The following is a 13767-nucleotide window of genomic DNA, read 5'->3' as shown; positions in this document are numbered from 1 at the left end:
ACAGTGGCCTCCATAATCCTTAAATAGAAAACAGTTGGGACAACCAGAACCCTCGCTAGAGTTGGCCATCTAGCCAAACTGAGCTATCCGGAGAGAAGAGCCTTGGTGAGAGAGGTAAAGAAGAACCCAAAGTTCACTGCGGCTGAGCTCCAGAGATGCAGTCGGGAAATGGGAGAAAGTTGTAGAAAGTCATCACTGCAGGCCTCCACTATTCAGGGCTTTATGGCAAACTGGCCCAACGGAAGCCTCTCCTCAGTGCGGATTAAACCTTTTGGCCTTAATTCTAAGCGTCATGTGTGGTGAAAACCAGGCATTGTTCATCACCTGTCCAATACAGGGTGATGGCAGCATCATGCTCTGGGTGTGTTTTTCAGCTGCAGGCACAGAACGACTGGTTGTAATCGAGGGAAAGATGATTGTGGCCAAGTACAGGAATATCCTGGATGAAAACCTTCTCCAGAATGCTCAGAACCTCAGACTGGGCTGAAGGGTTACCTTTCGACAAGACAATGACCCTAAGCACACAGTTAAAATAATGGAGTGGCTTCACAACAATGGCCCAGCCAGAGTCCTGACTTAAACCCAATTGAGCATCTCTGGAAAGACCTGTGTGAAAAACTTGTTGCAACTTTTCCCAATAAAACTCATGGCTGATTATTCCACTAAATACTGAGCAAAGTGTTTGAATACTTAGGACCATGTCATATTTCAGTTTTTGTTTTCTTAATAAATCTGCAAAAATGTTAACAATTCTGTATTTTCCTGTCAGTATGGGATGCTGTGAGTACATTAAGGAAAAAATGAACTTAAATGGTTTTAGCAAATGACTGCAAAATAACAAAGATTGGAAAAAAATTAAGGGGGTCTGAATACTTTCCCCACCCACTGTTTACAGAAAAACATACATATAAAAGTATAAGAAACCCAAAAAGCTCCTCCACTTGTGTAAAATCTTTAAAATCCTTTTGAAATTTTACGCTGTTTATTTTGTAAGCACACATTAAGGTGAAACAAAAATGTATAGGCACTTCTAATCCCTGAGAGTTTGAGTCTGAAAAAAAAAGTCAAATTCAAGACCCCAAAAAGTTTTTGTAAATAAGCTTAAACTACCTGATAAAAGTCTTGTCATGGATCCCAGTTGTAAGAGCGACAAATAATAACTTGACTTCTAGTTGATCATTTTTGAACTGCATCCCAATCATCACAAATACGGCAGAAGACCTACTGGAACCCACATAAAACCAAGATTCTCACAGAAATCAGTCAAGTTTGGTGAAGGAAAAATCATGGTTTGGGGTTAGATTTAGTGTGAGGGCCTGCGAGAGATCTGCAGAGTGGACGGCAACATCAACAGCCTGAGGTATCAAGACATTTGTGCTGCCCATTACATTACAAACCACAGGAGAGGGCAAATTCTCCAGCAGGATAGCGCTCCTTCTCATACTTCAGCCTCCACATCAAAGCTCCTGAAAGCAAAGAACGTCAAGGTGCTTCAGGATTGGCCTGCCCAGTCACCAAATGATCACCAAGAGATGTATGGATGCAGTCCTCCAAGCTCATGATGGAGTCAGACACAATATTCATTCTGTTTCCACTGCAGCATGACTTTATATTCTATACTGGACATTATTTCTGTTCAGTGACAAGACTTTAGTCTAAGCAAAGTCAGAACTTACTGTCCTAATGAAATCATTAATAATCAAGGCATGATCATATTTTATTTTAGTAAAATAAGCGTAATCTAGAGGCTTTTGCCTTTCATATAAACCACTTCTGATACTAAATGATCAACTAGTAGTCGAGTTATTATTTCCTGTTCCTAAAACTTGGATAAGCGACAAGACTTTGGTCCGGTAGTGTAGATACAGATCCTTGAAAGTGCTTTAAGAGTGCAAAAAGTTCACAATCATTCACTCATCAGTCATCCAGATGTCACTTTTACACCTAGCGTTGACGTTTACATTGTGGAAAGTGCTGAATTTGCATGACCAACTTAATAATGAGAGAAGTATGCATGATACTGCATGATGAAAACAATGACTTTCTTTAGATATTGCTGTGGAATTTCCAGAAATGTGATCGCTCCTTTGCTCTCCGTTTACTAGTGTTTTTGTCTACAGATGGGACTGTTTGAAGGTTTTTGGCTCTTTTTTTTACAGTCATGAGTCTCGGAGCTGAAGCTGAATATCCAGAGCCTTGTTGAAGGGTTGTGTCGAGGCCTTACGTAGGTTACAAAATAGCTGGAGGATCACGGTATTGTGCTTTTTTTCTTGAACCCAAGGTACTGCGCAGGACTGGAATGAACTGACGGTCGAATCCTCACCATCCAGCGTGCAGGAAATATTCAAGCACTTTTACAGTTAGTAGTCGTGGATATATTAGTTTTGCTATAATCTGCTGTATATTCACGGTATATTCTTTTCTTTATAAATCCTTTTGTGTTAAAATGTCTAGTTTTTGACTGTTCCTTCGAAAGCCAGCTCATCCTGCAGCATATGGTTTATATTGTCAGAAAACTGTTGTTTAATATGAGCTGAAACAACACAATTCTTGAGGGGTTTTTGTTTTATGTTCAAACCACTGAAATATGTAAATACTAACAAGTTAACTTAATTCCCTTATGTTGTCCCAACACAACTCAGTTGCAGGGAGCTCATCATTTGTTAGTGTTGAGCTTTTGAAAGGTTTCTCTGGTGTTATTAGATGTGGGTTGGAATTAAAGGTTTATTAGTTTATTTTTTAAAACATTTTTCCAAATAAAAAATGTAATTTTGGAAATTTTTGTTTTTATAGAAAATTATAGTTGGTTAGAAGAACAAATGTTTTTAACATTATAGTTAAAACATTGCTTTATAAGAATGGAAAGAGCGTGTCTGAAAACAGAGCCTATTAATAAAACTAAGTTATCTTTTATTCAAACTATATAAATCTTAAACCCACAGAATCTGAGATTTGACTAGAATCTAGTCAAATTGTTTTCTATAGCTGTACTCTGTAAAAGTGATAAAATAGAAGGCTTTAGACAGAAAATAGGAGATATTAAACTTTCTGCACCGCCTTATACTTCAGATCCAGTAAACACGCCACTGAATCTAAATAACCTACAGTGCTTTAAAATCATAGAACAGGAAGAGCTAGACAAAATTATAAATAGCTCTAAATCAGCTACGTGTATATTGGACCCAATTCCAACAAAGTTACTGAAAGAATTGCTACCTGTTATAGGAGAACCTCTTCTTAACATTATCAACTCTTCTTTATCTTTAGGCCATGTTCCAAATCCTTACAAGTTAGCTGTTATTAAACCTATTATTAAGAAACCACAACTGGAACCCAGCAACTTAGCTAATTATAGGCCTATTTCAAACCTTCCATTTATATCTAAAATACTAGAAAAAGTTGTTTCTGCTCAATTATGCTCCTTTCTGCAGACCAACAATGTTTTTGAAGTGTTTCAGTCAGGTTTCAGAGCTCATCACAGTACAGAAACTGCATTAGTGAAAATAACCAACGATTTACTCTTAGCTGCTGACCAAGGGTGCATCTCGCTATTAGTTCTACTCGATCTTAGTGCGGCATTTGACACCATTGACCATGGTGTCCTCATTAATCGCTTAAAGTCTACAGGTGTCCAGGGACATGCCCTACAATGGTTTAAGTCATACTTATCCGACCGTTACCAGTTTGTAAATATAAATGGACAGCCTTCACAAATCAGCCCAGTAAAATACGGGGTGCCTCAAGGATCAGTTTTAGGCCCTTTACTGTTTACAATATACATGCTACCCCTGGGAGACATTATTAGAAGACATGGGATCAGCTTTCACTGCTATGCAGATGATACTCAATTATATATTTCAACTAAACCTGACGAGACGTCTAATCTGTCCAAGCTAACTGAGTGTATTAAAGATGTTAAAGACTGGATGACCAACAATTATCTTCTCTTAAACTCAGACAAAACAGAATTATTACTTATTGGGCCTAAATACTGTACACAGCAGATCTCACAACTCGACCTACAATTAGAGGGATACAAAGTTAGCGTTAGCTCTACTATAAAAGATCTGGGTGTCATATTAGACAGCAATTTAACTTTTAAAAATCATATTTCCCATGTCACAAAAACTGCTTTCTTTCATCTGAGAAATATAGCTAAGTTACGAAGTATGCTATCCATCTCAGATGCAGAAAAGCTTGTCCATGCTTTTATGACTTCTAGGTTGGACTACTGTAATGCACTGTTTGCTGGCTGCCCAGCATCCTCTATTAACAAACTTCAATTAGTACAAAATGCAGCTGCCAGAGTTCTTACCAGGTCTAGAAAATTTGATCACATCACCCCAATTTTATCCTCCTTACACTGGCTGCCTGTTAAGTTTCGTATTGAATTTAAAATATTGCTTCTTACATATAAAGCTTTAAATAATCTAGCTCCTGTTTATCTAACCAATCTTCTGTCTCGCTACAATCCAACTCGCTCTTTAAGATCTCAAAACTCAGGACTTCTGGTAGTACCTAGAATAGCAAAGTCGAGTAAAGGAGGTCGAGCCTTCTCATTTATAGCTCCTAAACTCTGGAATAGCCTTCCTGATAACGTCCGAGGCTCAGACACACTCTCCCAATTCAAAACTAGATTAAAGACCTATCTGTTCAGTAAAGCATACACTTAGTGCACCACTTAGGGGGCTTCCACACAGGTTATGCATCTTGCTGATATACACTGTGAACATCAGCTACGCTAATTATTTTCTTTATTCTCCATTTCCACCTGGGGATACTCTTCCCGAGGCCCTCAGACTATGCAGAGTCACTGATTCGATCCAAGACCAACGACGAGATGATCCCAAGGTTTCCATATCCTGGACCTGGCCGAATCCTGAACAACTACTGCGATGGTCATGGAAGAGTGGAGAACATGAGACTGTTTCCTATGACGCTCCAGAGACAGACGAGTCTTCGCTGAGGCCAGCTTCCAGCCTCCGCCACTGAGACTGCAGCTCTGCACAAGACGTTTGGCCAGCGGAGAAATTAAAATGGTCGTGCCCAACTGAGTCTGGTTTCTCTCAAGGTTTTTTTTCTTCACTTCTGCCTTTAGTGAAGTTTTTTTTCCCTCTCCGCTGTCGCCACTGGCTTGCATGGTTCAGGATCTGTAGAGCTGCGCATCGATGGATTTGCTCTTCAGTATTTGGACTCTCAGTAGTGATTATTAAACCACACTGAACTGAACTCAACTGAACTGAACTTAAACACTATAAACTGAACTACACTGTTCCTATTTACTGTGACCTTTATGTGAAGCTGCTTTGACACAATCTACATTGTATAAGCGCTATACAAATAAAGGTGAATTGAATTGAATTGAATTGTAAAAAAATTTTTTTTTACTTATTTTCACGTAATGTTTTAAAATATAAATAAAATATTTCACTTTAATATTTTAGCCAGTCTGATTAAAATTGGTTGAGATGATTAAAAAAAGGTTAATTTGATTCAACTAGAAAACTTAAGAAACCAATAATATTTTTTGCTATATATATATATATATATATATATATATATATATATATATATATATATATATATATATATATATATACACATACATACATACATACATACACACATATATACATACACACAAACACACACACACACACATACATACATCCACACAAACAAACAAAGTTAAACTTAGAATTATTAGCCCCCCTTTGAATTCTTTTTTAAATATTTTCCAAATGATGTTTACCAGAGCAAGGAAATTTTCACAGTATGTCTGATAATATTTTTTCTTCTGAAGAAAGTCTTATTTGTTTTATTTCGGCTAGGATAAAAGCAGTTTTTAATTTTTTAAACACCATTTTAAGCTCAAAATTATTTATTTTTCGATAGTCTACAGAACAAACCATCGTTATACAATAACTTGTCTAATTACCCTAACTAACTTTGTTAAGCCTTTAAATGTCACTTTAAGCTGTATAGAAGTGTCTTGAAGAATATCTAGTCAAATATTATTTACTGTCATCATGGCAAAGATAAAATAAATCAGTTATTAGAAATGAGTTATTAAAACTATTATGTTTAGAAATGTGTTGGAAAAAAATCTTCTCTCCGTTAAACAGAAATCACCAGAAAGCCGCCAAGTCTGCAGCAACTGCGTGACGCTATCATGTCAATATGGAGCAAAATCTCTGATGAATATTTCCAGTACCTTGATGAATCTATGCCACAAAGGATTAAGGCAGAAGGGGTTCCAACCCGATACTGATAAGGTGTACCTAATAAAGTGGCCGGTGAGTACATATACTGTGTATGTATGTGTGTATATATATATTTATTTTATGTATTTTTTTTTCTTTTAATTTCATCAGCCCATTTTCCCCAATATCACGGCTTATGTCAGACATTTTAAATAAGCTTTTATCAAATATTTATGTATATATGTGTATGTGTGTGTGTGTGTGCTGTCTATTTCATTGGTTAAATAATTTACCTTAACTATAAAATATGGACAAACCAACAGTTGGGTATTAATTAAAAACTTTGAGTTTGAGATGTGTACAGTTTCTGTAATAATAATTGCATCAGAAACCGGTACATGTTGCATTTAAAGATGAAGAGCTCCACATCCATCAGCAATGTCTTTCATCTTTTTGTATTTCTTTCATTCATTTATTTATTTATTTTCCTGCTATAAATGCGAGGCTTTTAGTTCTGTTTAAGTGCAGTGTGAACAGAATCTTGAGACAGAAAGGGAACCAATCTTTCTCTGAATGATTTCAATATGCAGCTATTGATGGATCCAGTAGAGCACTTTTGAAACGGCTCTCAGTGAGTTGAAGAGAAGCACTAAACCGCCTACTGATTGGTTTAATGCTGTGTGTGTGTGTGTGTGTGTTCACGTGTTCACCTTGACCTTAAATTGATCACCTTCTTCAGTTGAAGACACCAGAACAGAAACATCTAAACTGAAGCAGCCTTTGATGCTATGATCCGCCTACTCGACTGACCGCTTGTATCTTTTGATTTATGTAAATCCATCAGTCTGCAGTGTCTTTATCTCTATAGTGTATGTCTGTAGGGCTTGGAAATGAATGCAGTTTCTTTTGTAGCTTATGAATTGAGAAATTGCAATTCAGTGTTGAAGAAATTCATCAGATGGTAGCTTTCATTAGGTTGCTTTATACAATGTTTCTTTGAAAACCCTTTTTTTTTTGTAGCTTGAAGTGGTTTTAGGCCTGTAGACGCCAGTGTTGGGTAAGTTACTTACAAAAAAAGTAATTAATTACCTCATTAAAATTGTATTTTGGTTTCTTTTCCAATTACTGTGACAAAATTGTAAATGAAGGACTCAATCAGGAACCGATCTACAATACTTAACTCAGCACAACTGAAAATCTCCATAACCTCAACACATTGATATTATAAAATAAACTCTTCAATTATTAAATTATTAATTCATTATTTTCAATTATTATTTATTATAATTAATTTGAGTCATGTTTGAGTCATTTTTTAAACAAATTGTTACACATTTTTATGATTAATAACACTCTCTAGTGAAGTATGTTAGATTACACACTTCACGCCAGATAAATAAGATCTAGCCCCGGATGCCAGATCCTGTGGTATCCAGACAACAAGCCAGCGGAGCTTCCCCAATACCCAAACCTGTTACTCAGTATTCAACTGAATTATCAATAACAAGGGCCCTCCAGCAATTGAGTTTGACATCCCTGTCTTAGATCATTTAAGCACGGTACGAAGAACGGACCCCTGGGTGGACATTTCAGCATGAGAATGATCCGAAGCACAGCCAAGGAAACTCAAATTCTTCAAAATCAAGCTGTAGAATGGCCCAGCCAATCAGCTGATCCGAACCCAATAGAAAATACAAAATAAAGCTCAGATTTGATAGACAAGACCCACAGAAGCATCAAGATTTTGATACTCTGTTGAAGTCTGTGAGAAACTCACACCGGAGCAATGCATGTGACTTCATTCTCCATATGAGAGGCGTCTTTAAGCTGACATCACTAAGAAAGTCTTTTATATGAAGTATTAAACACGTTTCAGTAGTTCAGCACTCTCTCCTTGTCATTTCAGTGTTATTACACATAACTCATCTTTCAGAATTGTTTTGTTTTATTTTTATGTTTGTATTGTTTGAGTTTTTACAAAAATCTGCTTCAATTCCTCGTCAACAGCTCCTTTAGAAATATTATCCCCAGTAAAACAACATGACGTGTTCAATACTCATTTCCCCCAACTGTATGTGCTCAGTGTGCTGCAATACTATCAAAATCCCAGATAATCAGACAAGAACTCATCTTTAATAAATGATTAATTATACAAATATTAGTGTCTGGCTTACAGCAAGTCCAGTGTGTGCACTAGCAAAATAAACACTGCACACTTTGATCTCGCACAGACTTAAAATGCAAACCTCACCAGTGAAAAACAGTGGGAAGCAGAAAACAGCAGCTTTTCTATCTGAGACACACTGTGTGTTTGCAGTCTTTCAGGAAGGAGGGCGAGATCAGGAAATCCAGCACAACTGTTACAATCCAACCTCGCATGAAGTCATTTGGACAGGTCAGTCTGCCACACTTCACTGAGAGATCTCATCTTTTATCCTCCTCTTGGATATTTTCTACGCTTGGCTCTTGAGAAGCGAGAGCTGATGACTTCAGCCACAAGTCTGTCTGACACTGACAAGATTGTCTCGCGTCAAATAAATCAACAAACCCAAGCCAGAAACCACTGCCACGTTGCTTGTGTGCTTCATCAAACACTGTTTATCTTACGAGCGAAGAATGTGAGGAGTTTCTGTAAATCGTCCGAGATGAGGTTTGTAAATATTAGTGTGCTTGCAGATTCCTGCCAATGCACGTCTTTAAACACACTGAGAAGTCGGCATGAAATGGAGGTTGTGGCGTATGTCTGAGTGAAAGAACTTCTTAAAGAGCAATTATTGAGTAGATTTGGTCATTGGGAATTGATTGGATGATTGTGCTTTCCTACGTGTGGAGTGTGACGGTTAGATTCTGGAAGTAAAATCTTCAATTTCTCCATATGGAAATTGATTATTAACAATAACACAAACCTTTTAAAGTGCCAATAGAATGAAAATCTCCTGTTATTATATTTCCTATGTAATATTTTCTCCTGGAGAAAGTCTTATTTTTTTATTTCGGCTAGAATAGATTAGATTAGATTAGATTAGATTCAACTTTATTGTCATTACACATGTACAAGTACAAGGCAACGAAATGCAGTTTCGGTCTAACCAGCAGTGCAATAGCAGCAAGTGCAGGATACAGGTATAAGTTATAAAGTGCAGTTATAGAAAAACTATGGTGATATTTACAGATGGATGTACTATCAACATTATATACAGGTTGTATTAGCTATGAACAGATTTACAATAAATGAATATATGTACAGGATGCTATTAATAGCAGAAGTGTGCAGATAGATAAACATAATTACAAATGTCCATGTGCTGTGGGTATGTCCAGTTCAAATAAGTGAATCAGTGCAATGAATATGTGCAAACTTTAAATGTGCAAATGTTAAATAGTGCAGTGATTGTGAGGAGTATAAGTTAGAGGAGTGTGGGGGGTGTATTGGGGGGGGGCAAACGAGTCAGTGAGGGGCAGAGTTCAGAAGGAAGACAGCTCTGGGGAAAAAGCAGTTCCTCAGTCTGCTGGTTTTTGTCCGGGGGAGCCTGAAGCGCCTGCCGGAAGGCAGGAGAGAAAACAGTCTGTGAGCAGGGTGAGAGGTGTCCTTAGGAATACTGCGTGCTCTGCGCAGACAGTGTTTCTTCTGGATGTCCTCAATGGCTGGCAGTGTAGTCCCTGTGATGCGTTGGGCTGTTTTCACCACCCGCTGCAGTGCCTTACGCTCAGCAACAGAGCAGCTTCCATACCAGACTGTGACGCAGTTGGTCAGGATGCTTTCTATTGTGCATCGGTAGAAGTTCACCAGGACGGCTGATGAAAGCTGGTTCTTCTTAAGTTGCCTCAAGAAGAATAGGCGCTGATGAGCCTTCTAAATAAAAGCAGTTTTTAATTTTTATAAACCATTTTAAGGTCAAAATTATTAGCCGCCTTAAGCAATACTTGTTTTTACAATTGTCTATAGAACAAACCACTGTTATGACCTACCTAATGACACTAACCTTAACCTAGTTAAGCTTTTAAATGTCACTTTAAGCTGTATAGAAGTGTCTTGAGAAATATCTAGTCAAATATTATTTACTGTCATCATGACAAAGATAAAATAAATCAGTTATTAGAGATGAGTTATTAAAACTATTATGTTTTAACAATTATGAGTTATTAAAACGCTTATGAAAACAAGCCAGTAGGGTTGGGGTCGATAGACGATGCCATCGTTCATCACAATAGCCAATAGACATCACAATGCTGAGCCGGCATCGCGATCCTCCGCCCCGCCCCCGTTGTAAACCCGCTCACTTAAATACACTTGAGCCCCATTTACACTAATACGTCTTAGTTTTGAAATGGCATTTTAGAACAAAAACGATCCACGTCCACACTGATGTTTCATCTAGCATTTCTGATAAGCCCTCCTTTCACACTATAGAGCTGAAAACGCAGATCACGTGACCACACACACACAGGCATGTGGCGCAGCATACGCGCACGTCTGAGCTCCAGCAGTAAGCCCGTGCACGTTGGACAGTTTATCAAGGATGTACCGCTGGATGGCGTCTCATTATAGTAGTTAATCGTGATATTTAATTAATCTTGTCTCTATCTAACGACTCTTCAGTCTTTTGAATTTATCAGGTAATGTGTCACAGCGTCAGTACACTGCTTCAATCTTTCGCTTTCACGCTTGTACTTGGTAATTTTAGCTAAACCTCAGATACTGTTGGCAAGTTAGTCGACGCCATTATAACGACACAGATCAAAAAAGTGATTGACAGGTGGTCATTTGTGTGTAACATCTTTATTTATTTATGATTTGGTTATGGGTAAAACAAAGATTATGCGGGTCATGTAGTTGAAAACTGTAGGCTACAAATAATTTGTTATGAGTTAATTATTCATTCATTCATTTTCTTGTCGGCTTAGTCCCTTTATTAATCTGGGGTCGCCACAGCGGAATGAACCGCCAACTTATTCAGCATTTGTTTTACGCAGCGGATGCCCTTTCAGCTGCAACCCATCTCTGGGAAACATCCACACACACTCATTCACTACGGACAATTTAGCTACCCAGTTGACCTATACCGCATGTCTTTGAAACTCACGCGAACGCAGGGAGAACATGCAAACTCCACACAGAAATGCCAACTGACCCAGCCGAGACTCAAACCGGCGACCTTCTTGCTGTGAGGCGACAGCACTACCTACTGCGCCACTGCATAAATATTTTATTTACTGCTGCCTATGATGATGATGCCATCGTCCATCGCAATGTTTCACATTAGACATCGTGCGATGCCAAGTTGGTCGACATGACCCGACCATATAGGCCAGTTGAGCTGAGTGATTTGACACGCTTCAGCAGTCTGCATATGTTTGCTGAAACACACATCAAATTTCACAATAAACATGATAAAATAAAAAAAAAAGATGTACCTAAACATACCTCATGCCTCTTCAGAGTGCAGATTAGTTCATGTGTAATCTGTAAATCCTGCATTTTGTGTCCTGACCAAGCGGCAACCTCCCGCTCTCCCTCGGGAAGCCAATACGGAAGTAACTGAAACTGCAATTTATCAAAATTCCGCTAGTCCTGGCTCCATAATAGAGCAAATTGCAATTGAGCCCACTGTTAGAATGGTCAACTTTACAGCAGAAAAAAAGGTGTTTACAGCCTGGTACAAAGAACGATTTGGGTTCATATAGCTAATATTACCCTCCATGACAACTGTGAGGGGGGTGAATTTTTTTAAAACTCATCCATTTCCTTTATATTAGGTTATATTAAGTTTGCATAATTAAGGGCATGGCCACTTGAGTGCCAGCTAGGTCTCGCTGGTCGCCATCACTTCACCTCAGCTGAATCCGGCAGATTAGCCCTGATCTCGGCATATTCATCGTATTTTTGTGTTGTTTTATGTGGCTTTACACAGTCAGCTGCCTTTTGGACTTATTTCTTACAATTATCAGATGATATGGGATGCTGTGTGCACTTAATTGTGCTCACAAACCATTCATGTGGCCTCCGTTTCCCATGTGAGTAAAGTTATATACTTATACACCATCTCTATAAATGTATTTGTTTTATTTAAGATCATTTATCATTAATATTTCTCTTTAGACCCGTAAAGCACTTCAGAATCTGACAGATTGATTAGCTGTAGGCTCTAGAACAGTCATCTGAAGCGTTATCATACAGTGTTATGCCTGGAGTTCATCAATAGTCTTGCATTTACTAACACAGACCATAATTGAAGTGTTTGGACGTATTTCGTGTTTTCCTCCTGTAGAAAAACGTCATCAGAACAATGTTTAGTGGCTCATCGTGTTACAGCAGTGTTTTTAAAAGTCTAAACACTTTATTGATATAGTGTACAGCCAAGCACATGTGGTCAGAACACAAACGAGTCGCAGGTAATAAAGTATCAAGCGTTTCTCCCAAAGTAAAGTCTGTCTGCCAGGTCTAAGCAAAGTGCCAGCAGGTGTCTGTAGCTCCGCTCACTCTCCGCCTCTTTGCCCTTATTTGGGATCCCGCCGTGGGTGCGATGACGCGAGGACAAAATGGCGACGGTTGGCCGCGCCTACTTGTAGCTTCTTTTGCAGTGTTCAGAAACCTATGGGTGACGTCACGGATACGCCGTCCATATATTTTACAGTCTATGGCCCTGACGCGAGTTTTAAACATGTCTTGTGCTGTCGTTGCACAGTAAACAATTTGGCACTTGCGTTTTTAAAATCCCACATACATAGTGAGTGAAATAAACGCTTGAAATAACTGAGGGAGGAAAATGATCACTGTTTTATCACTAGAAAACATTTGGCCTATCAAACGCAGCCTTTCAGGATTTCAGAGCTTTTTAATGATCTCAGAGCTGCATATGAGTCGTGTTCTCTTGATAAAGTTAGCTGCTCATCAGCCTAAAGTAGGCCTAAAGTAGGCGTACATGCAAATATAGAGGGCGTACGCTTATTTCACATGACCGCCATTTTAAAACACGGAAGCGAGGCTGTGGTGGGAGGAAACCCGGAAGTGTAGGATCAGCACTGTAAACATTGTAACAACATGCTGTGGACTACACACCTCCAGCTGTTGCTGCAATTTCAAAATGCAGATGTGGTGTAAACATCACTTTAATATCATTCATTTCTGTTTAATTTAAACAATTAAAAGCATATTAGGCATCAAGCTAAATTAGTAATACGTTTAAGTGTCCTCCTAGGCTTTAGTATATGGCACCAGGTAAACACCATGGGGATGCTTCCCTGCTTCAGCCTATGTAACCCAGTGAGTGATTAAAAACAATGCAGTCCTCTGTAGCACACCCTGGTGTTGTCTGTAATAGTGCTGTACCGGTATTGAAATTTTAGAAACGTTCATGTTAACGTTAACGTTTATGCGCCGCTGAGGGCGTTCTTAAACACCGCTGATTTACCATAGTATTCACCAGTGCTCAACAGAAATGACTGTGATTGGCTGAGAAGGTCATCAGTTCACCGCTCTTCACCAAGTGCAAACACAAATACACCGACACTAAATCGTTTTAAAGCCGCAAGGATCAAGGATTATTTAATAACTCAACCAGTT

The sequence above is a fragment of the Danio aesculapii genome, chromosome 10 (genome assembly GCF_903798145.1).
Source record: "Danio aesculapii chromosome 10, fDanAes4.1, whole genome shotgun sequence".
In the NCBI taxonomy this organism is placed as follows: Eukaryota; Metazoa; Chordata; class Actinopteri; order Cypriniformes; family Danionidae; genus Danio; species Danio aesculapii.
This window is presented reverse-complemented; position numbering follows the sequence as displayed.